The following is a 25,519-nucleotide window of genomic DNA, read 5'->3' as shown; positions in this document are numbered from 1 at the left end:
TGCCTGGCATTTTTTAGCACAGGTACTGAGTTTGGCATCAAGGCTGAGCCATTGCCCCAGCCCTCTGCTTCACTCTGCTTACTTCATCTAGTACTTCATACTGGTGATCATTCCATGTTGGTACTTCTGTGTGGGTTTACTTTATTCTTTAGGTGATGGATGCAGAGATGTACTTTCCTAGTGGTTTATTGACAGGTGTTTATACCTTAGGTCTTACAATGATGAAGTACTACAGAATTACAATTCTTCCTACTGCAGAATTGGAATTGCTGCACCTAAGTGTGTACATAGTTAGTATTCTCACAGATATTGACTGATTGCCTGCAAAGATGTTTGACCAGTTTATACTCCCAGCAGTTGCATGTCTGTTTATGCACACTGTAACGTTCTGTTTTTGTGCTAGCTCAGTCAGAAGTCTGACCATAGTATAGTTATTTGGAGGAATTTTTAGGATCAGTAATTGTAGGTTTATGAAGAAATTTAAGTGTCTTTCTAGGGTGGAGGTATTTTTATCTCCACACATTTATCATCTTCTTTAACATCTGTGTTTACAGCACATGTCATTTCGATACCCTCCCATGCATCAGAGTCAGCACTTATTTCCTCCCTCCTCTGTCACGGTTTTTCAGGACCATGTCCTGTAGTACGGAGTCTGTATATTGTATTAGCACACCTAGTATGAAAGCATGTGCTTTTAAGGAGTCAGTTTCAGCGCCTTTGTTTACTTCAGGATGATGTAACATTATCTAATGGGAAGCAGCTCTTGGTGGTCTGATTGATTCCTTTTGAAAATACTGTTTTGGTGCTGGGGATTGAGCTCAAGGCCTATGCTCTGTAACAGCTATGTTCTAGCCCTTAAACATTGGAAAACAGTTCTGCATGCAGGTTAGTAGCATTCATGTGGGATACTTGTTGGGATGTATCCTAGTTTCTGTGGTTTAATTTTCATCTATTAAATATTTTCTGAAGTATTAAACATAAACTCTTAGCTCTGGTTTTATCTCTAAACTTTATAATGCTGCTTTTGTTTTTGCTTCAAAATATTGAAGAATGATGTCCATTGACATTTTACTATACTTCATAAGATTTACCCTGTTATATTCTGTACTTCAGAGTTATATGCATAATAGTGAATATGACAAAATTCTGCTTTCACCTTGAAGTAATTTTGGCTTGCAAAAATATTGTAAACTAGTAAATTTTTCTTGGTTTCACTCTTCTCTCATTTAGAGGTCTCCTTTAACTTTGAGCCAGGTTCCCATTTGTCTTCAGAGGTACCAGCCACAAATCACGTAGACTGCCCCTCACACCACGCTGTCTAATGTTTCCTCGTGATTAAATGTGGGTTAGGTTTTGTGGCAGCACTCTGGTGGAGATGGTCCCTGCATCAGGAGACTCACGATCCATTGTCTTGCTCCTGTCAACTTAGCGCAGTTCTTCACCTCCTAGGACTTTTGTATTATCAGTGCAATGTCAACATGAAAGGTTTGAATAATGTTTTTCATGTTATCATGCCACCTTTGGCCATACGATGCCTACAAAGATGTCTGTCCTAGGGCTATTCAAGAAGGAGTTACTTTCCTAAGAGACTTGGCTACTGAACAGTTTTGTATAAAAATGTTCACAGCAGTGTGGGTTGCATGTAAAAGCAAAAGAAAACAACTTTAAAAATATATACATAGAGTACATAATACTAGTAATAGTAATGAATGAGAGCCGTCCGTATTTGAACAGTCATCCACTGATGGTGCAGGAGAGAGAGAAAGGGGACAGAGCTTTCAAATGTTGGGTGGAGTTGAGGATGTTCCTCAGGGGAAGAAGCCCTGGGTTTGTGCATCTTGAAGGAAAAAAGCCGTCTGATGATGTTAAAATGTAAAATACTACTATGAATTAGAGTATTTTTAAAATTACATTGTGCATGTGTGTGTGTGGGTTCTCTCCTACTATGTGGGTTCTGGGAATCAAATCTTCGGATTAGATCATCAGGCTTCTTTATCTATCATTTTTCCTGCAGTGTTACAGTGTGCAGAATTTATGTTCTAGACTGATCAAACTTTAGGAAGAGGAACATTTGGTAGAAATTTCTATAATGTAACTTGGATCTTAGCGATACATTTGGCTAATTTGAAGTCACCAAGAAGATTGTAGAAATACATGGGTTATTAGTTTGAGGTTGTGAAGTTTATGGTCCGGAAGGTATAGTTGACTCTGTATCTTTTAAGTACTGGTTTTAGATGATTTGAAGAGAAGTATATTTTTACTCAGGATTTGTCTTGTCATCATTTGAGTGCAGTACTGTATTATTACCAAGGAGCATGGAGAGATGAATTAGGATTTCCTAAAGTTGCCTTTCTTATTCTTGGTATGTGTAAAAAAGGTGGTGGTCAGGAAAGTCGGGTGCATTCCAACTCCTCCAGTCATTGTTGGTCCAGGATGTTTCGGGTGTTTGTGGATCTTTGTATCTTGTTCTACTCCTAGCTAAGAATGTTTCTCAGGTTCCATGTGGAAAACCCCACAGGTGTTTGTAATCAGGTGTGGGTTTTAAAGCTACTAACCTAGGATTAAAAGAAAGAAATCTTTAGGTTTTACTGTAGTAAAAAAGTATATTGTCAAGGGGGGCAGAGCCTTAGGAGAAAACAGGGGTTAGGGAAGAATAGAGAAGAAGATGCCAGACAGGGGAGGGTGAAATGGCATTGAGATTGCTGCTTAGTGATAGTGACATCTGCAAAGAAAGTTGATTTTGACTATTTAAAACATGACTTTATTATATCTGTCTTCTAAAACAGTGTTTTAAGTGAAAGTCCACTCAAGTTTCGGGGGCAAGGATATTGGGAGGCTAGGGATGGAGCCCAGAGTCTTGAGTAATCTAAACCTGTTCTCTCACAGTGTCTGTCCTTGGATTAGATTATGCCGTAGTTGGATTGAGGACCTAAGTCTACTTAGTAGACCTATATTAGTATTTCTAGATGGCAGTGAGCATATGGACCACACTGGGGTCTTTTCGAATGCAGTTTGCAACTCAGCATCTCGGATTGTACAGGAGTCAGCCTCTCCTCTTCTCTCTCCCTTGCCCCTTGCCTCTCTCTGTGTGTGTGTGCATCTATCTTTCCTCTCTGTGTGTGTGCATGTGTTGTGGGTGACAGATAGCAGAGATGGCAATCAGATAGATCACTGATTTCCCCTTATCCCCTCCTCTCTTTATAGTATAGTAGTTCAGAAATAATCACCACCTAGTTCCTTCACTGGGAGGAAATTGATCATAAGATTAAAGAAATTAGCAATAAAATTTGTGGTATAACATAAATTGACCAGCACAGTTGTTTTTTATTTGTATTTCCTTTTATAATGAAATTAGCTGGTTATTTAAAAATTCATTTCTGTAACAAGCATTTGTAATTTTTTTTAAAGCTACACATAATTCTCTTGCACAGAGAAAGCTACTTTGGTGCACTGTTATGTTAAAAAGTTTCTCTTTTAGCACTTTTTATGCTTGAGATTTTATTGGGTAGTTGTCCCTTGATATCTTTAGAGGATTGGTTCTAGGAATCCTTACTGTTTCCAGAACCCAAGGGTGCTCAAGTCCCTTCATAAAAATGGCATAGTATTTGCATATAAATCATGCATATCCTGTTTAAGTCATGTCTTGAATACCCATGACTAACAATGCAGAGTTGTGTATATGGTAGTGAAGCTGTGCTACTTAGGGAATAGTGGCAAGGAGAAATTGGAATATGTTCAGCACATTTGCATTTTAGCTTTCCTGGTATTTGTAAAAAAAAAAAAACTTTTGAAAATAATTGTATTTTGTGTATGTAGGTGTTTTGCTTACATGTATGTCTGTGTATCACTTGTATGCCTGGTGCCCATGTGGCCAGAAGAGGGTGTTGGCGTCCCAAAACTGATGTTATAGATAGTTGTATACTGCCGTATGGATGCTAGGACTTGAACTCTGTAGACTAGGCTGGCCTCAAACCTGTAGATGTGCCTGCCTTTGCCTCCCAAGAACTGAGATTGAAGGTGTGCACCACCACCGCCTGGCAACATAGTATAAATAAAAAAGGAAAATCTCTCTAAGCAAGGGTTTATTCTCATTCAGTGTTTGAAAACACACATCCATCGTGGTAGCAGGACTGACATGGCTGGTCCATGACATTTGCATTCAGGAAGCGGAGAGGTAATATGTTTTTCTGAAAAAAAAAATTTAAGACACTTTTTTTTTAGATTTATTTATTTTATGTATGCAAGTACACAGTAGCTGTCTTCGGGCATCGGACCCCATTACGGGTGGTTGTGAGCCACCATGTGGTTGCTGAGACTTGAACTCAGGACCTCTGGAAGAGCAGCCAGTGCTCTTAACCACTGAGCCATCTCTCCAGCCCGACACTTTTTTTAATATATATATATATTTTATCATGTTTTCCTCCTTTTCAAGCTCTTCTCAGATCCTTCCCACCTTTCTTCCCACCAAACTTTATGTTCTTTCTTTCTCTTTCAAAACTAAAACAAACATACAAAAGACCCTTCACAAAACCAAAAATTGAAACAAGCAAAAAACCAGGAAGACCAAAAAATTCCCAAACAAAAGAAAGTAAAACAAAAAGTCCACAAAACAAAACCATGGAGTTTTGGTCTATGATTGGTGAGCCAGTTACACTCCATTGGAGAAAATTGTTTCTTTTTTCCTTTGCCAGTGGGTATCAGTTGCAAATAGTGTCTTGTCATTGGCCAAGGGTTCCATGGATCTCTTCCCCTAAACACACAAAACATCACAAGGCATTGCCAAGGGTATTGGCTGCTCTCCACAACCTGATGGTAAGGCCCTGTTGCTGCAGACAACTCTTACTTAGGTCGTTGGATATAGAAAATTTGAGCTGGTACCTAACTAGAGAAGTGCGGTGAATCCTACTGGAGGAGGTAAGTAGACATCAGTTTCATCCGTCTGCAAAGCCCATGGCTACTGCAGACAGCTGCATGCACGATAAACTGCTGCAGTAGCAGCACAAAGTGTGGGAGTAACCAGCCACTGTCTGACTCCATTTAAGGCCTGCTCGCTGGCTTCAGTGGAACTCACACCTGACACTGTGGAGTGGGCCACAGGCCTATGGGGACCTACTACTGCTATTTTGTTAAAGGGACATAGCGATTAACTCCTGATAACATACTACTGTACCCATTGATAAGTGCCTCAGTCCACATCAGAGAAACTTCTTGTAGTAAATAGAAACTAACACAGAGAATCCCCAGTTGGACAGCATGCAGAGAGTGAGAGACTTTTGAGCACTCAGTCAATCCTAAATGGGATGTCTTTGTCAAACCGCTCTCTTTAAGGCTCAGGAATCAATGTGGAAGAGGAGACAGAAAGATTAGAGGTGATACATTCCTCCAAGGAAACAGGGTCTTCCAGGCAGAACAGCACTGATACTCATATGAACTCAGAGAGAATGGCAGCTTGGACAAAGTTCAAGCCAGATGATGTCCTAGCACTGAGAGAGGGAAGTGGACATGGGGTCCCACTCATAATCTTTCCTGATATTTCTAATTCATGGTCAGTTGGATTTGTGAATCCATGTTGACTCTACTGTTAAATACTTTTTCTGCTATCATATGTGTTTTCTGTTTGAGTTGCAAATAATTTAGTGTGTTTACTATAGTAAATAAAGTGATTATTTTTGATGCATTAAGCTTGTGTACTTGTAGAGAAACACTGTTGCTTGGCTCTCCCCTGTAAACAAAGGGTATGCACCTGGTCTCTAGCTTTCTTTTTTCTGTACTTTGTCTTAGACATCTTTCTAGGTTAGCAGGTAGACATTGGTCACTGCTATTGTACTTCTTTTTGTGTTTCATTTTTCTGAAGAGTTGGAAATTTTTATTTTTCATCTTACGTTATATTTTTTTGATAGCTATCATTTAACTGACTGAAAATTGCCAGTCCCCCCCCTCCATTGCTGTGGTTTTATGGTAATAATTTCCTCCCCATAAATAAATAATTTTTAAAAGATCTTTCTGTGAGACCTTGGCCTGGAGGCACTATATAGATTAGGCTGCCTCTGCTTCCTGAATATGATCCTTTTAATGCTTAAAATTGCACTTAAGATTACATTAAACTTGGGCTGGAGAGATGGCTCAGTGGTTAAGAGCACTGACTGCTCTTCCAGAGGTCCTGAGTTCAATTCCCAGCAACTACATGGTGGCTCACAACCATCTGTAATGGGATCTGATGCCTGGTGTGTCTGAAGACAGTGACAATGTATACATAAAATAAATAAATCTTTAAAAAAAAGATTACATTAAACTTAAAGTATGGGTTATAGCTTAGTGGTAGATTGTGTGCTTATCATGTGTAAAGTTCAGGTTTTATCTTCTAGCACCAACAGAACAAAACAGACAACCTCAACAAAGAACAGAAGCGTCGAACTTCACCGTTCTGTTACTGGTAATTAGCTGGGTCTAGTGGCATGTGCCTGTACTCCCAGCTACTTTTGGAGGTTGAGGCAAGAGGTTTACTTATTTTAGCCTTGGGATTGGAGATCAACGGGGCAACATCATCTCCATAAATAAACAAAAATGAAGTTTTAGTACTTATAAGTTTTATTGTCTTACATTTCATATCTCTCCTTACCCCCTCTTTGGAAAAGTTCTTTCCCCTTTTAAAAAGAAAGAATAAATGCTTGAATACTTGCAGATTCAAAACTTGCTTTATATTATTGCCTTATTCTGCCCACTCATAAACCTGAATGATAATTCTTCAAACCCTTTCCTTTCAAAACTGTCTTCCACTAACTTCTAGCATTCACTTTGAAGATGAGAAATGCTACTGTAGGCATAGTACATAGTGCATAGTGCATAGTGTGATTATTGACTAGCTTGATGAAATACCGCTGCTATGCCTTACTGACTTCCTTGTGTGTGCATACATACACATTTATCTGTGTTCTAGATAAATTAATTAAAAATCTCAGTTATACTGGAGGATCGAAAGATTTCTCAGTGCTGCAGGACTGGCAGAGTTAACCTCACTGGTGCTTGTGGATTGGCAGAATTACTATGAAAACCAATCTACAGATTAGACACATTTTCATCAAAATTCCAAAAGCATTCTTCATTGAAAAGAAAATACTAGAACTCATATAAAAGCATGAAGAACCTTCTATAATAGAACAATCCTAAATAGAAAATACAGTGCCAAAGGTTATCATAGCACCTGATCTCAAACTTACCAGAGCATAGCAGCAAACCTAGCATGGTGCTAGCACAGAAGCAGACACACTGACCAGTGGAGAATAGAGAAATGAGTGTGTGCAGCTACAGCCATGTGGATACCCACACATAAAAGAGCAAAACTAAATCTTTGTCTCTTACCCTGATGTAAGCAAATGTACAGTGATGTGTGCGTGTGCGTGTGCGTGAGAGAGAGAGAGAGAGAGAGAGAGAGAGAGAGAGAGAGAGAGAGAGAGAGAGAGTCCTAAGAAAACACTGTGGTGGATAATACAGTAACTAGAACTGACAGAAAGAAAACTAAACCACACCCTACCCTTTCTTGAAGCCTGCTTTTTGGCTGAAAGTGTCACATTGTTTTATCTACTCAAATATTAGTATGTTCTATTGTTTTATGAAGAAAACTGTCCTGTTAATACTTACAGTTTTATGTGTGGTGAGGGAAACAATGAAGATCATTGTGGGATGTGGATGTAACCTGCAGTTAAAGAAAACTTTTTGTGTTTCTATCCTATTTACCAGCTAAGTGAGGAGTTAGTGTGTGCATGTGTATATTTATGCTTATGCACTCAGTGTAGGTAAAGAGCACAGACTCGTCAGGCATAGTAAAAAAAAAGCCAGGCTTTCTCTACGGCCTTGGAACTTGTGAAGTAGGCTAGCTGGCTGTCCAGGGCTCCATGGGCTCTGCTTGTCTCCACTTGTAGTTCTTGGATTATAAATATGCACTACTTAATGTTTTTGTTAATGTGAGTTCTGGGATCAAATTTAGGTTATCTACCACAGCCCCTTTTCTAGACCCCATTTTCTTTCTTTTTTAGGTTCTCTCTGTGTAGCCCTGGCTGTCCTGGAATTCACTCTGTAGACCAGGCTAGCCTTGAACTAAGAGATTCCCATTGCCTCTGCCTCCTGAGTGATGGGATTAAAAGTGTACACCACCACTGTCAGATCAAATTCAGGTTCTTGCTGACTGAGCTATGTTATTGGTCATTTCTTACAAAATATTTGAAGTATTTGTTCTTGAATTTTAAACAACTCAATTAAAAAAATCTCCTGAATCTAAAATAAAGTAAAATTAATTTAGAATACAGATATAGTTCATTTCAGCACTACAAACTATATATGGACAGTTGTGGAGGCATGCATCTGATGACATGGGAGGACAGTGAGGTTGGGGCCAACCTGACCTCCATAGTCAGCTCCAGACTGGTTTGAGCTACCTGTGAAGCTTGTCCTTCCCCTCATCTTAAATACCAGTTTCACATTGCTTCATCTGCCTTTTTTTTTTTTTTTTTTTTGGTTCTTTTTTTTTTTTTTTTTTTTTTCGAGCTGGGGACCAGACCCAGGGCTTTGCGCTTCCTGAGCAAGCTCTACCACTGAGCTAAATCCCCAACCCCTTCATCTGCTTTCTAAAGATGGGACAGTGTTTTCTTATTTATTGTCAGACTTCTCCTGTACGTAGGAGGGCTAGATTAAAATAGTTGTACTTGAAGAAGATCTAGGTGACCCAGGAATGACTATCCTTCTTTGCAGAAAAGGTGTGCAGTTTTAGAATACTGTCTATTTTGTAAATGAGAAATGGAACTCCTCTTTAGTTTTGGCTCTTTGGTCATTTATCTCAATTATTTTGGAAATTTGCTTAAGTAGGGTACCCAGAAGTGAGAGCATGTGCCAGAGGTGCACTGCTGGCAGGGCCCTTGGGAAGCCCTCATGCTCTCAGGGACAACTGTGACTGACTGAGTTAGCTGACTAATTTATAATTAATAAAACTTATTTTACTCTTGGATTGGGGGGGTGTCAGAAGAAGTAAATATAAAGTGAGAGTTGTTTTGTTTTGAGACAAGCTCTCCTCATGGAATTCAGTCTGCCATGAACTTTTGATTTTGCTGATCAGTTTCCTGATTGCTGGGGTTATAGGCACATGCTACATGTGCAGCTTAAAAGTTTTATTGGACTTCTACCACTGATGGGATTCATTTACTCCCTTTTGGATTGTAGAACAAGTTGTATGGTCTGTTTGCCTCATAACGTTTAACACCTTGAGGTTCACAGGAGCATTCTGTAACATCTTCATAAAATTCTGTAGTGAAGATTATCTATATCCCCAGAGGAACAGCTATTACCTAGTCTGTTTAACCTCTTGTTAGCTTAGGTCATGGGTTTCCATGAGTGAGTTTGCCGCTATATTTTTAAAAAGTGTTTGGAGTTTGGAATTACACATAAGAAACTGGTTTGTCTGTCCTCTCAAGTCCTCTCCACAATGCTCTCAGACTTCTTGAGGCACCTCTCCTAACAAAGCGCCTCTCTGGGTTGTGCAGGGAAGTCTCTCTTCAGATTCAAGGCCCCATCATGATGCTAATAACGTCTCTCCTGCTTGCTCTCCTCATTTAAAGGTCAATCAATTGAGCACCTTCCCATGGTTGTAAAGCTCACTCTCCTTATAAAACTCATTCTGAAGGTGGAAAGAGTGTGGGCATCTTACCCTGGATTTTGCAGGATTGACCTGGGTCATGCTTCTCACTTTGAAACTGAAAAGCAGGAACTGTGCACTATAGGTGCCTTTGGAGACAGTTCTTTGTCCTCCTAGAGCAGTGGTTCTCAACTTTTCTAATGCTACAGCCTTTTAATACAGTTCCTCATGTTGTGGTGACCTCAACCATAAAATTATTTTCATTCCTACGTCAAAACTGTAATTTTCTACTGTTATGAATTGTAATGTAAATATCTGATGTGCAGGATATCTGATATGTGACCCCTGTGAAGGGGTCGTTTAACCCCCAGAGGGGTCTTTACCCACATTGAGAACTGCTGTTTTAGACCATGTCTTTACCCATGTTCTTTTTTTCCCCCATCTTTATTAACTTGAGTATTTCTTATTTACATTTCGATTGTTATTCCCCTTCCCGGTTTCTGGGCCAACATTCCCCTAACCCTCCTCTTCCCTTTCTCTATGGGTGTTCCCTTCCCATCCTCCTCTTTACCGCCCTCCCTCCAACAATCACTTTCACTGGGGGTTCAGTCTTGGCAGGACCAAGGGCTTCGCCTTCCACTGGTGCTCTTACTAGGCTATTCATTGCTACCTATGTAGTTGGAGCCCAGGGTCAGTCCATGTAGTCTTTGGGTGGTGGTTTAGTCCTGAAAGCTCTGGTTGGTTGGCATTGTTCATATGGGGTCTCGAGCCCCTTCAAGCTCTTCCAGTCCTTTCTCTGATTCCTTCAGTGGGGGTCCTGTTCTCAGTTCAGGGGTTTGCTGCTTCTACCCGTGTTCTTAAGTGTGTCCCCACACTGTTGTCTTGTTCCATGGTTACACTGATTGAATTGTGTCTTTAGAGGAACTGGAACACAGCAGCATTTTTACCATCGTACTCTATAGATTGTAATTTTGGAATAAACAGGTTTTGTGAAATAGTCATATTCTTGTATTACCTTTAAAACTCCCCTCTCCCCACCACCCAGGGAAATGAGTTCTAGTTCTCTGCAGAACCCAGTTCTAGTTTAGTGTGTAAGTAAACTTCTGGGATATAACCACATAAGGTGGGATTTAAATAAGTGAGGAGATAATGTCATAAATAACTGCAAATAGCAAAGTCCAGATGTCCCTTCTCTTCCTCTTCCTCCTCATCCTCATTTTATAGTGTCTTTATCTTTGTACTTAACTTTGTTCAGAATTAATTTATATTATCAGAACACACGTGGGATATTCCAGAGCTAGGTTTATTTTTAATTTTCTTTACATTCATTTATTTTGTGTGTGTGTGTTTATGTGTGTTCCTATGTATGTGTCATAGCACTCAAGTAGACTTAAGAGGGCAACTAGGAGAAGTTGGTTCTTTCCTTCTGCCCCTTGGGTCCTGGGTATTGAATTCAAGCCATCAGACTTGGCAGTAAGCACACTTAGTTTACTCTTTGAGCTGTTTCATCAGCATCTGAGGGCTAACTTGATGGTGATTTTGTTTTTTAAAAACAAGTGGAGTGGAAACTTTTTTTTTTTTTTGTACTTAGGAGAAATCATTAGATCTCTGGGAACTTTTCAGGACTAGTGATAGAAAATGATTAGAGTTGGGAGCTCTAGTATTTTGTTTTATGGTGCCTTAGGCTTCCCTCTCCCAGTCTCTAGGGAGCAATGGAAAATGCAAAAGCTGTTTCCGTTTTTAATAAGTGACTCTGGTTGACTAGGCGGATGTGTTAACATTAACCAAGCTACAGCCTGTTAGGCACTGGTAAAGGTCTTTTTCTTAATCCTCCTAAGAATGTAGGCTTCATTTTGTTGATGACAAACTAGGCTATATGAAATGAATTGAGTGGGCTGACAGACAGGTCACAAATGTGGAGATTCGAATCTAATTTGTCAGTCTTCACCTCCTTGGCTGAAAGCTCTAATTTTTTTATGTACATAATAAAATTGGAATAGGTCAGGATGTACGCACAAGTGTTTGGTTTCTAAAAATCAAATAATGAATTTTGGCTTTTTAGCACAGTTATTTTAATGTATTCCCCTCTCCAGCCTTGGAGCTTGAAATGTAAACTGGGCTGGCTTTGACTTTGCAACAGCCCCCTTGCCTCTGCTTCCCCAGTGTTGGGATTACAGATGTGTGCCACTTTAAACTGGATACAATTCTTAATTTCACTTTAATAATTTTTTTTTACTTCTATATGACAAATGCTAAAAATAACAATTACTAGTTTCTGATTACATGCTAATTCGACATTTTTTCTTTTTCCTTTGTGTGGCATAGTTATAATTTGTTGGGTGTGTTTGAAAAAAGAATAAAACAGGAAGGAATAATTTATACAGCAGAGAAGATAAGATTAGGTTGCAGATTTGGTTGAAATGTTTCCAGACAGTTCCTTAATGTGAAACACTAGTTAGCTGGAAGTAAATGGTGTGTGTCTATACTATTGAAACAGATTTTACAATCTTTTAAATATTAAAAATTATTTCTCTTGGAATTTACTTTTACTATTGCAATTTAATGACATATCTTGAACCTACCAGGTCAGTGGGAATATACCCTAGATTCCCGTAGTGGGCAAGGGGAGGCTTTCAGAATACTGCTTGTCAAGGGTGAGCCTTGTTGTGATCAGTCCTGACTGGATTTGGACTTCAGGGTGTCACTCTAGGCAAGTCACTTCTCTGCGTCTCAATTTGTTCATCAATAAAATGGGATAATAATACATATTTTTAGGATTGTTGGGAAAGTTGAGTAAAATGTATGTAGGGCACCAAGTTTGGTAAAATAGTGGCTTTTATTAATAACAACTGGCATTTTAATTAATTCAGCATTTCTCAAGAATAAGAACTAAAGAATATACCAGACAGTTGGTAGATAATAAAACCTTTGCCCTTGGTAAGATTTTAAAATAGTTTGGACTTGAGTACACAATGCCCAAGAGCTCTCATCTTAAAGAAAATGTGAAATAGTTTACTCTGCAGCTATTTTTAGTGATCATGGCCTGAACACAGATTTAGGTTGCTGTAAACTTCAGATTCCAACATGGAAGCAGTTTCATGAAATTTCATAGTTTTTACAAAACAAGAAAGTCCTAGTTAAGGCAGGTTTAAAATACATTGGTGGGTGCATCAGAGAAGCAATCGTGGTAGGATGGAGTTTTTCTCTGGCTTTTAGGTTGTAGAAGCAGTGGTGTCAGTTCCAGGACCCCAGAAGGTTTGTGTCTACTAGTCACAAGACTTTAGTTTTGACACAGAAGTGGGCAAGGAATATAATTAGCCTTTGGCCCTGCAACATTGTGATCTCTCTACGGTAGTGAAATTCTAATCAACCATTCTCTGAAGATAGTTTCTTTTCAGGAGTTTCATTCATAGACTCTAGGTGGCTAATCCTTTCTGTAACAAATGAAAGAGTTAAAGTTTAATCGGTGTATAAGGCATAGAACTCTTTGAGTGGTGGCAACCACTTATGCCTCAGTAATTACGTTTGAATTGACTTTTAAATTATTTTTTTGATGTGAGAAATCTTTTTGTTTTTGTTGTTTTGAGACAGGTCTTTTCTCAGTAGCTCTGGCTGCTCTGAAAGTCACTCTGCCTCATGGGTGCTTGGATGAAAGGCATGTGACATTATGTCCCTTTGATGTTAGAAATCTCTGAATTTGGAGAAAATTTCATGGGCCACAGGTGCCATGCTAGTTTACTGCAGATATTTGTTTTTTATATCAAAAAAGTCTGAGAATTTGTTACATAATCTTTAAGATATCTAAGTAGATAATCAATACAACTACTATTACTACTACTAGTAGTACTACTACTATTATGACTACTACCGTGCCAATTTAGATATTCTTTTTTTTTTTTTTTTTTTTTTGGTTCTTTTTTCGGAATGGGGACCAGACCTTGGGGCCTTAGCTTCCTAAGGCAGGCGCTCTACCACTGAGCTAAATCCCAGCCCCCAATTTGATATTCTTATCTGACTTTGAGTGTGCTTTATGTATTGAACTGCTGTAGGGAAACTTCAAGTTTGTTGTCTTCTCTTTATAGGTTTAATGTTTTATCTTAATAATTTGTGAGTTTGAGTTATTTTTTAATGGTTCTCTTAAGAGCTTATTTTTTATTTTTTATTATTATTTACCGTGTTTAAATATTTCCAAGAAAAATGGTTAGCTATATAAATTCTTTGTAGTTGAACTTAGGAGAGATACTTTGAACTGAGAACAGATGGTCATTTGAATTTTAGTAGAATGAGTCAAAGCTTTTCTCAGGCCGTTGGTTTAATGGTGGCAGGTGTCTTCATAAAGCATGGGGGGAGAGAGCATTGACTCCGAAGGGTAATGCCACAACATGCAGCAGCAAGGAGAAAAAGCACTAATGGGTTTAGCTAGGGAATTACGGGGGTGGGGTGGGGTGAGGGTGGGTGGGGGGTTGAAATGAAAACCTCAAGAAATAACTCTGCTGGAGCTAACATTCTTTAGATGAGAATGAATTGGGGGATCTTAGCATCCTAAAAGATCAAGTGAAGCATTGGCCTTGTTTGGTGCCCTTTCTTCTGCTTTAGGTTTTATTTAGCCATCAGGTTTTGTTTTAAAGTCCGTTGTGTTCTCATTATAGTCCCTCAGTGCCCAGCTTTGTTTACTCTGTTTTTTTAAATTCTCAGTGCTAGTCTGTTTCACAGCTGTTCAGTGGCTTTGTTGGCGCTTGAACTGTGGGAACCAAGAAAGGATTTAGATGTGCTTTTGTGTGCACTGGTGGTTTTCCTAAAGTATTGTTTCATACCATGAATTGTAAATTGTAGAAGGTTACTTCTTTTCTTTTTCAATGTCAGTTGTCATTGTGTTTAAATGAATTCCTTTAAAGAAAATCTGTATGCAGTTTATGAGTTCATGAATGTTATTTTTGTACTTTGTAGAAAATTAACTTAGGGATGAAATATATATAGTTATGATAGTAGTTGCAAACTGCTTTTCTGTTGAGTGAGGATAGTTCTCCTATCCTCTTTGCTCAGCTGCTTCAGCAGCTGCACAGTAGCTGTAGTGGGTATTGACTGGGTCAGTGCAGTTTACTCTTGGTATAGCAGACTACCTGGAGGTCTACTCTGTCTGTTCAGAAACAGCCATTTTGTGGATGTCTGCTGTTATTGGTATCAGCATGCTGATATTTTTGGCCAGCTTTCCTACAATGAGACAGATTGCTGCATATGATATGGATAATGTACTGGGAGAATGGCAGTGTCTTCATTTAAGTATGACATAACTCAATGTAAGGCTTAAAAATAGCAGCAGCTGTGTGCCCACTTACTAATGTAATTAGTTGGGAAGTTTAGATTTTGAGATACCCAATATCTCACAGTTTCATTTACCTGACCTGGTTTTCCAGGTGCTCTTAACATTAACACATACTTAGTGTAGATTCTCTGGAAAGCTGCAAAGGGCAGTTCCTTAACAGGTTTTGGTAATTTTCTTTCTAGTTTGCCTATGGGGGTATATTATGTAATTTTAAAAATAAAATGTTTCATTGTAGGTATTTGCAAACTAGGTAAAATATTTTACCATGGCAACATTTTATGAGTTTTTTCCCATCTTTATTAAATTAGGTATTTCTTATTTACATTTCAAATGTTATTCCCTTTCCCGGTTTCCAGGCCAACATCCTCCTAGCCCCCCCTCCCCCCATTTTATGAGTTTTAAAACTGAATAAAATGTCCTTTGTGGGTTAATATAGTTTGTATACATGTGGTTCCATATTTTCTACATCTGTTAAGTTTTTGTCTTTATACAATAGTTGAGTATATCCGTGTCTTTAAAAGATATAAATGATTTGAAACATTTTGAAAATGTCCTCAGTGAAGGTTATATTAGGGTATTTTTTTTCTCATTAGCATTGGATAAGCCTGGAATAGTATTTTTACTTTGGATTTTTATTTTTGATCTTCTGAGACAAGAGTCTCACAGTGTAGCCTTGGCTGGTCCATAACTTGCGGCAATCTTCCTACCTCCGCCTGGTGAGTACTGGGATTATGATGTATGTATCACACCCAACTTTGGAATATTACTTTTGAACTATGCCAGTTTCAGAAATAAAATTGCTCTTCATTGTTTTTCTTTACCCTCAAATTAGAAAATAAACAGCAATTTGCTTCTAATAAAAGTTTAAAGCAATTTAGAAATGTAAATAATGGAAGGTGTGGACTGGGGAGATGGCTCAGGGAGTCAAGTGTTTTGCTATGTAAACAGGAGAACCTGAGTTTGGATTCTCAGCATCAATAGAAAAAGCTGGAGAAGCCAATTTCAATACATGTGCACAAATGTGTGTGTGTGTGTTCAGTCCACATGTGGCTTTTTTTTTTTTTTTTTCAGGAGCTGGGGACTGAACCCAGGGCCTTGTGCTTGCTAGGCAAGCGCTCTACCACTGAGCTAAATCCCCAACCCCTGCCAGTTACCTTTTGTTCATTTTTCTTGTTCCTGTGCTGCTGGGAATCCAACCCTGTGGAGTGTCATGGGCAAGTGCTCTCTACTAATCTTTACTACTACTTTCATGATTTTCTTTTGCCCCTTTTAAATCATATTTAACTCTTTATTTTTTTTTAAATAAAAATTGTATTTACTTAAAGTAGTCGAATATCAACAAAGCGGTCACTTTTTTTTTTTTGCAATCACAGAGTGGTATTCATTGAACAGAACAACAGTTATCTTCCTATAAGCTGCATCAGAGACCACTGAAGATGAAAAAACACCAAAAAATAAAACCAAAAGAGAATAAAAGAAAAAAAAAACAAAACCAAAACCCAAACTACTGTCCCCATATATAAGTAATTTGTGCTGTGCACCAGCAAGAACCTGTTTTACTTTCCATGCCAGTTTACAACCTCCAGACTGTACCAAACACTACCAAGACAGGGCCATCTACAGACACATTGGGGAGTGTGTTAACTATACAAAAAAACACTAGACAGTTTCAAAACAAATCTTACACAGCCTTACATTTCAATTTTTTCTTTAAAAGGAGTGAGTTGTGTATAGAGGGGTTAAATGCTTTATAGACAAGAAAAAGAAAACTGCGCTAGAAACAACTTATTCATCTTCTTCCTCTTCCTCCTCTTCCTCATTCTCTTCCTTATCCCCATCGTTTTCCTCTTCTTTCTTTTTCTTGCTGTTTCAGCCTTGACTACACCCCCTTTTTGCTGCATCAGATTTTCCTTTAGCTCTTCAGGCAGCAATATCCCTTTACTTCTCCTTCAGCTTGGTGGCCTTCTTCTCGTAGGGCTGCTTGTCATACGTGACAGTGTTGTTCCACATCTCTGCTAGTTTTTCCTAGTTTCTTTTCTTTTTTTTTTCCCATCTTTATTAAATTGGGTATTTCTTTTTTTTTTCATCTTTATTAAATTGGGTATTTCTTACTTACATTTCAAATGTTATTCCCTTTCGGTTTCAGGCCAACATCCCCTAACCCCTCCTCCTCCCTTCTATGGGTGTTCCTCCAAAACTCCCCCCATTATGGCCCTCCTCCCAAAAACCCTGTTCTTGGGGTCCGGTTAGCAGGACCAAGGGCTTCCCCCCTTCCACTGGTGCCCTTACTAGGCTATTCATTGCTACCTATGAGGTTGGGCCAGGGTCAGTCATGTATAGTCTTTTTGGGTAATGGCTTGGTCGCTGGAAGCTCTGGTTGGTTGGCATTGTTGTTCATATGGGGTCTCAAGCCCTTTCAAGCTCTTTCTCTGATTCCTTCAATGGGGGTCCTGTTCTCAGTTCAGTGGTTTGATGCTGGCATTCGCCTATGTATTTGCCATATTCTGGCTGTGTCTCTCAGGAAAGATCTACATCTGGTCCCTGTCAACCTGCACTTCTTTGCTTCATCCATCTTATCTAGTTTGGTGGCTGTATATGTATGGGCCACATATGGGGCAGGCTCTGAATGGGCGTTCCTTCAGCCTCTGTTCAAAACTTTGCCTCCCTAATCCCTCCCAAGGGTATTCTTGTTCCCCTTTAAAAGAAGGAGTGAAGCATTCGCATTTTGGTCATCCTTCTTGAGTTCCATGTATTCTATGCATCTAGGGAAATTCGAGCATTTGGGTTAATATCCACTTATCAATGAGTGTATACCATGTGTGTTTTTCTGTGATTAGGTTACCTCACTCAGGATGATATTTTCCAGTTCCATCCATTTGCCTATGAATTTCATAAAGTCATTGTTTTTGATGGCTGTGTAATATTCCATTGTGTAGATGTACCACATTTTCTGTATCCATTCCTCTGTTGAAGGGCATCTGGGTTCCTTCCAGCTTCTGGCTATTAAAAATAAGGCTGGGGGTTGGGGGTTTAGCTCAGTGGTAGGCGCTTGCCTAGGGCGCAAGGAGCCCTGGGTTTGGTTCCCAGCTCCAAAAAGAACCAAAAAAAAAATAAGGCTGCTATGAACATAGTGGAGCATGTGTCTTTGTTATTTGTTGGAGCATCTTTTGGGTATATGCCCAAGAGAGGTATAGCTGTGTCCTCAGGTAGTGCAATGTCCAATTTTCTGAGGAACCTCCAGACTGATTTCCAGAATGGTTGTACCAGTCTGTAACCCCACCAACAATGGAGGAGTGTTCCTCTTTCTCCACATCCTCGCCAGCATCTGCTGTCGCTGGAGTTTTTGATCTTAGCCATTCTCACTGGTGTGAGGTGGAATCTCAGGGTTGTTTTGATTTGCATTTCCCTTATGACTAAAGATGTTGAAAATTTTTTAAGTGTTTCTCAGCCATTCAACATTCCTCAGCTGTGAATTCTTTGTTTAGCTCTGAACCCCATTTTTTAATAGGATTATTTGTCTCCCTGCAGTCTAACTTCTTGAATTCTTTGTATATTTTGGATATAAGCCCTCTATCAGTTGTAGGATTGGTAAAGATCTTTTCCCAATGTGTTGGTTGCTGTTTTGTCCTAACCACAGTGTCCTTTGCCTTACAGAAGCTTTGTAGTTTTATGAGATCCTATTTGTCAATTCTTGATCTTAGAATTGGTGTTTTGTTCAGGAAATTTTCTCCAGTGCCCATGTGTTCGAGATTCTTTCCCACTTTTTCTTCTATTAGTTTGAGTGTATCTGGTTTGATGTAGAGGTCCTTGATCCACTTGGACTTAAACTTTGTACAGGGTGATAAGCATGGATCAATCTGCATTCTTCTACATGCTGACCTCCAGTTGAACCAGCACCATTTGCTGAAAATGCTATCTTTTTTCCATTGGATGGTTTTGGCTCCTTTTTAAAAAATCAAGTGAACATAGGTATGTGGGTTCGTTTCTGGGTCTTCAGTAGTATTCCACTGGTCTATCTGCCTGTCTCTGTGCCAATACCATGCAGTTTTTATCACTATTGCTGTGTAATACTGCTTGAGTTCAGGGATAGTGATTCCCCCTGAAGTCCTTTTATTGTTGAGGATAGTTTTAGCTATCCTGGGTTTTTTGTTATTCCAGATGAATTTGCAAATTGTTCTGTCTAACTCTCTGAAGAATTGGATTGGAATTTTGATGGGGATTGCACTGAATCTGTAGATCGCTTTTGGTAAAATGGCCATTTTTACTATATTAATCCTGCCAATCCATGAGCATGGGAGATCTTTCCATCTTCCAAGATCTTCAATTTCTTTCTTCAGAGGGTTGAAGTTCTTATCATACAGATCTTTCACTTGCTTGGTTATTTGGGACTATTATGAATGGTGTCATTTTCCTAATTTCTTTCTCAGCTTGTTTCTCTTTTGTGTAGAGGAAGGCTACTGATTTATTTGAGTTAATTTTATACCCAGCCACTTTGCTGAAGGTGTTTATCAGGTTTAGTAGTTCTCTGGTGGAACTTTTGGGATCACTTAAATATACTATCATATCATCTGCAAATAGTGATATTTTGACTTCTTCTTTTCCAATCTGTATCCCTTTGATCTCCTTTTGTTGTCTGATTGCTCTGGCTAGGACTTCGAGAACTATATTGAATAAGTAGGGAGAGAGTGGGCAGCCTTGTCTAGTCCCTGATTTTAGTGGGATTGCTTCAAGTTTCTCTCCATTTAGTTTAATGTTAGCTACTGGTTTGCTGTATATGGCTTTTACTATGTTTAGGTATGGGCCTTGAATTTCTGTTCTTTCCAGGACTTTTATCATGAAGGGGTGTTGAATTTTGTCAAATGCTTTCTCATCATCTAATGAAATGATCATGTGGTTTTTATCTTCAGTTTGTTTATATAGTGGATTACGTTGATGGTTTTCCATGTATTAAACCATCCCTGCATCCCTGGGATGAAGCCTACTTGATCATGATGGTCGATTGTTTTGATGTGCTCTTGGATTCGGTTTGCAAGAATTTTATTGAGTATTTTTTTGCGTAGATGTTCATAAGGGAAATTGGTCTGAAGTTCTCTTTCTTTGCTGGGTCTTTGTGTGGTTTAGGTAAAAAGTAATTGTGGCTTCATAGAAGGAATTCGGTAGTGCTCCATCTGTTTCAATTTTGTGGAATAGTTTGGATAGTATTGGTATGAGGTCTTCTATGAAGGTCTGATAGAATTCTGCACTGAACCCATCTGGACCTGGGCTGTTTTGGTTGGGAGATTTTAATACTGCTTCTATTTCTTTAGGAGTTATGGGGTTGTTTAAATGTTTTATCTGTTCCTGATTTACCTTTGGTACCTGGCATCTGTGTACGAAATTGTCCATTTCTTCCAGATTTCCAAGTTTTGTCGAATATAGGCTTTTGTAGTAGGATCTGATGATTTTTTGAATTTCCTCTGATTCTGTTGTTATGTCTCCCTTTTCATTTCTGATTTTGTTAATTTGGACACACTCTCTCTCTCTGGTTAGTCTGGCTAAGGGTTTATCTATCTTGTTGATTTTCTCAAAGAACCAACTTTTGGTTCTGTTGATTCTTTGTATAGTCCGTTTTGTTTCTACTTGGTTCATTTCAGGTCTGAGTTTGATGATTTTCTGCCTTGTACTCTTCCTCGGTGTATTTGCTTCTTTTTGTTCTAGAGCTTTTAGGTGTGCTGTCAAGCTGCTGATATATGCTCTTTCCTGTTTCTTTAGCAGGCACTCAGAGCTATGAGTTTTCCTCTTAGCACAGCTTTCATTGTGTCCCATAGGTTTGGGTATGTTGTACCTTCATTTTCATTAAATTCTAAAAAGTCTTTAATTTCTTTCTTTATTTCTTCCTTGACCAGGTTATCATTGAGTAGAGCATTGTTCAACTTCCATGTATATGTGGGCATTCTTTCCTTATTGTTATTGAAGAGCGTCTTTAGCCCATGGTGGTCTGATAGGACGCATGGGATTATTTCTATGTTTCTGTATATGTTGAGGCCTGTTTTGTGCCTGATTAAATGGTCAGTTTTGGAGAAAGTACCATGTGGTGGTGAGAAGAGGGTATATCCTTTTGATTTAGGATAGAATGTTCTATAAATATCTCTTAAGTCCATTTGGTTCATGACTTCTATTAGTCTGTCTATGTCTCTGTTTAATTTCTGTTTCCATGATCTGTTCATTGATGAGAGTGGGGTATTGAAATCTCCTACTATTATTGTGTGATGTCAATGTGTGCTTTGAGCTTTAGTACGGCTTCTTTTATATATGTTCGTGCCCCTTTCTTTGGAGCATAGATATTTAGGATGGAGAGTTCGTGTCCTTCCTTATCTTTTTTGATGACTTTTGGTTGAAAATCGATTTTATTCAATATTAGAATGGCCACTCCAGCTTGCTTCTTCAGACCATTTGCTTGGAAAGTTGTTTTCCAGCCCTTTACTCTGAGGTAGTGTCTGTCTTTGTCTCTGAGGTGTGTTTCTTATAGGCAGCAAAATGCTGGGTCCTCGGGGTTGGGGATTTGGCTCAGTGGTAGAACGCTTGCCTAGCAAGCGCAAGGCCCTGGGTTCGGTCCCCAGCTCCGGAAAAAAAAAAAGATGCTGGGTCCTCATTACCTATCCAGTTGGTTAATCCGTTTCTTTTTATTTGGTAATTGAGTCCATTGTTGTTGAGAGATGGTAAGGAATAGTGATTGTTGCTTCCTGTTATCTTCGTATTTGGAGGTGGGATTATGTTTGTGTGCTTTTCTTCTCTTTGTTTTGTTGCAAAACGATTAGTTTCTTGCTTTTTTCTAGGGTGTAGCTTGCCTCCTTAAGTTGGGCTTTACCATTTATTATCCTTCGTAGGGCTGGATTTGTAGAAAGATATTGTGTAAATTTGATTTTCTCATGGAATATCTTGGTTTCTCCATCTATGTTAATTGAGAGTTTTGTTGGTTACAGTGACCTGGGCTGGCATTTGTGTTCTCTTAGGGTCTGTATGACATCTGTCCAGGATCTTCTGGCTTTCATAGTTTCTGGTGAGAAGTCTGGTGTAATTCTCATAGGTCTGCCTTCATATGTTAGTTGACCTTTTTCCGTTACTGCTTTTAGTATTCTTTCTTTGTTTTGTGTATTTGGTGTTTTGACTATTATGTTACAGGAGGAGTTTCTTTTCTGGTCCAATCTATTTGGAGTTCTGTAGGCGTCTTGTATGCTTATGGGCATCTCTTTCTTTAGGTTAGGGAAGTTTTCTTCTATGATTTTGTGGAAGATATTTACTGGTCCTTTGAGCTGGGAGTCTTCACTCTCTTCTATACCTATTATCCTTAGTTTTGATCTTCTCTTTGTGTCCTGGATTTTGGGCCAGTAGCTTTTTCCGTTTTACATTATCTTTGACAGTTGTGTGGATGATTTCTATGGAATCTTCTACTCCTGAGATGTTCTCTTCTATCTCTTTTGTTGGTGATGCTTGTTTCTACAGCTCCTTACCTCTTCCTTTGGTTTTTCTGTATCCAGGGTTGTCTCCCTTTGTGCTTTCTTTTTTGCTTCTATTTCCATTTTCAATTCCTTCACCTGTTTGATTGTGTTTTCCTGTAATTCTTTCAGGAATTTTTGTGTTTCTTCTCTAAGGGCTTCTACTTGTTTGCTTGTGTTTTCCTGCATTTCTCTATGTCTTTCTTAAAGTCCTCCATCATCATGATGAAATGTGAATTAAAATCTATATCAAGCTTCTCTGATGTGTTTGGATATTCAGTGTTTGCTTTGATGGGAGAATTGGGCTCTGATGATGCCATGTATTCTTGGTTTCTGTTACTTGGGTTCCTGCGCTTGCCTCGCACCATCACGTTGTCTCAGGTTCTGCTATTTCTGACAGTGGCTTGACCGTCCTATAGACTTGTGTGTCAGGAGTGCTGTAGACCTGTTTTCCTGTTCTCTTTCAGCCAGTTATGGGGACAGAGTGTTCTGCTTTCAGGTGTGTAGGCCTTCCTGTCCATTTGCTTTCAGCTCTTCCTGTAGGCGTGTGTCCTGAGTCCATCAGGCAGGTCACTTGGAGCAGAAAAGTTGGTCTTACCTCTGGCCTTGGGCCTGAAGTCACTCCTCAGGGCTAGGTTTTAGCTCTCCTTGAGGGCAGCAACCAGAAGGGCCTGCCCCTACTTCTGGGTCCCTGTGCACAAGGGAGCCCTGATGCCGCTAGGTGTTTTCCTCTAGAGTCAGAAATATGGGCAGAGAGTAGTATCCTCTGTTTTCCCAGGTGTGTCTGACCCTCTGAAGGTCTTGCTCTCCCTCCCAAGTGATTTGGGTACAGGGAGCTGTTCGACCGGGTCTGTTCAGATCCAGGCGCAGTCTGGACCGCAGGGTTCCTGCAGCTTGATTGCCCCTATCTTCCTGCTCCCAGAGGCCCTATACAGTTTCCTCTTGGGCCAGGGATGTGGTCAAAGGTGGGCAGAAGAGACCGCCACTTCTCTTCTGCCCTGTAGTCTCAGGATTGTCCACACATCTGGGTGATGACCTCTCTGTCCCTCGGGGTTTGGGAGCATGGAGCTATGGGACGGGATCAGCGAGGTCGGGCACCAGCTAGCTCCTAGTTTCTTTTTAACATCACCTATGGATAAGCCAGGATGCTTGCCTTTGATTTTTGGGCGGTACTCAGAACAGAACAAGAAGAAGGCTGAAGGAGGCCTCTTGGGTGCATTGGGGTCCTTGAACTTCTTTTTGGTCTTCCCTTTGGAGTGATGTAGGTTTTCATTTCTGTTTTATAACTAGCCTTTTCAGCCTTTGCCATATCTTCAAATTTCCCCCTTTTCTTCAGCAGACATGGTCTTCCACCTCTCCGAGAACTTCTTGGAGAACTCTGAGAAGTTGACGGAAGCATCCAGGTGCTTTTTCTTGTGCTCCTCCGGGTAGGTTTGCACAAAGAATGCATATGAGGACATTTTGCCTGTCGGCTTCTTAGGATCTCCTTTGCCCATGTTTAGTTGATTTTCCTCCGCCAGACACAGAGTCGCCCAGTGCCTGACTGGCTCTTACTTGTGGGGCACTGTCTCTATTAACTCTTTTTTCTTGATACATTGTATTGTAGGAGAACTATAATAGATACAAAATATTTTTAACTTTCTTTGTTACAGTTGCCATGATTACCTAACAAGATTATTCTGAAACCATATAAGAGTGATTTATGTGCTGGCTCCAGTAGGTCAGAAACTAGGAGGTGGCACAAGAAATGTCTTGTGTTCATGGTTTGAAGCTTTAGCTGGGCATCTGGTTGCAGTTCAGGATCCTTAGGTATTTCTCTAAAGCTTTTTCCACCATGCACTGCAGCCAAGGTTGAGCTTCAGGCTCAGTTCCGGCACTCCTGTCAGTGAGAGCAACCAGCATGGCGTGTCAGGGAGGGGCAGCTGACCTCTGCATAGGCTTTCGTGATCTCACATTACAAGTGACACAGTGTTCATAGTGGAATGTCAGTGCCTGCTACTAAGAGCAGGTAGGATGGGATCTGGACAAATGTGGCCATTTTTTTGAAGTGCAGGTTGTCGCATTACCTTTTTTAAAAAACACTTTGCTGCAGCTCCGTAGTAATGTAACTAGTACAGTGTCTATTTGTAACAGTGCACTGATTGAAGTATTGCAATATGTGAGTTTTTCTTTCTTTGTAAAGTGTGTGTGTGTGTGTGTGTGTGTGTGTGTGTGTGTGTGTGTGTGTGTGTTTGTGTGTGGCAGCCAAAGGACAACTTATGGGGGTGGTTCTCTCTTTCCACTAAGTGAGGCCCATAGACTCAGTGATGTCCTCAGGCAGTGCAAGCACTTCTAAACCATGCATTTTTTTTAAAATCATATGCTGTGATTTTTGGCAGTTCTTGAAAATTTTCTATTTTAGGAAAACTGAATTATCATTTTTATTGTCTTGTACCAGATAATTATGACCATTATTTATCCATTGATGAACTTGAGAATTTACTAATAAAACTTGAGTGAATATGTTTTCACTTTGTAAACTTTTGATAATAATGACAACAGAAGTAATTACAGAATTGTTATAAATTAACATCAGATGCCCTTGACTATATGGTGACTTAAAATATAGTATAGTATATAGTATAGTATAATGTATTCTTCCTAATCTAAGGGGTGATTACAAATATTTTGTATGGTTTGAGGATTATTTGTGCACTTTTCTCCCCCTGAATCATTCCATGATAAAGGAAAAGCCTTTGCTGTATGGTCCTCATGGGAGGAGTAGATGACAGTGCCATTCGACCCTTTGTTGTAAACTCAGTGACTGTAGCATTGCGATACTGTGTATACTGATGGATTTAAGTTGTGTAGCTGTGCTCCTGTGACTTTAAATTTGAGTTTACACCCACTTAGATGGGAGTATGATTTCTTTGGGATCTGTGGCTGATGATAACTTTCAGGATTGATATAGTCAAGACTTATTTTGCCATGGTATACATGTGTTGTGATTAGCTGCTGGGAAGGGGTGGGTGGGCTGTCTAATAACCTGGAAAGCTGTTATCTCTGGCTGTTCTACAGTGAGGACAGCTGAAAGGCACTAGAAAGATCTGTATCACCAGA

General features: G+C 39.5%; 1 protein-coding gene and 1 pseudogene across 2 annotated transcripts in view; one reads left to right on the top strand and one right to left on the bottom strand.

The window, feature by feature from the left end:
• The window catches only part of Mib1 (mindbomb E3 ubiquitin protein ligase 1), a 112,289-nt gene that overhangs the window by 2,454 nt on the left and 84,316 nt on the right, over nt 1–25,519 (top strand). The gene's annotated exons all lie outside the window — the stretch shown is intronic.
• LOC116884884 lies at nt 14,751–23,916 on the bottom strand (annotated as a pseudogene).

This window comes from Rattus rattus, chromosome 15, assembly GCF_011064425.1.
Source record: "Rattus rattus isolate New Zealand chromosome 15, Rrattus_CSIRO_v1, whole genome shotgun sequence".
NCBI classification, from domain to species: Eukaryota; Metazoa; Chordata; class Mammalia; order Rodentia; family Muridae; genus Rattus; species Rattus rattus.
This window is presented reverse-complemented; position numbering and strand designations above follow the sequence as displayed.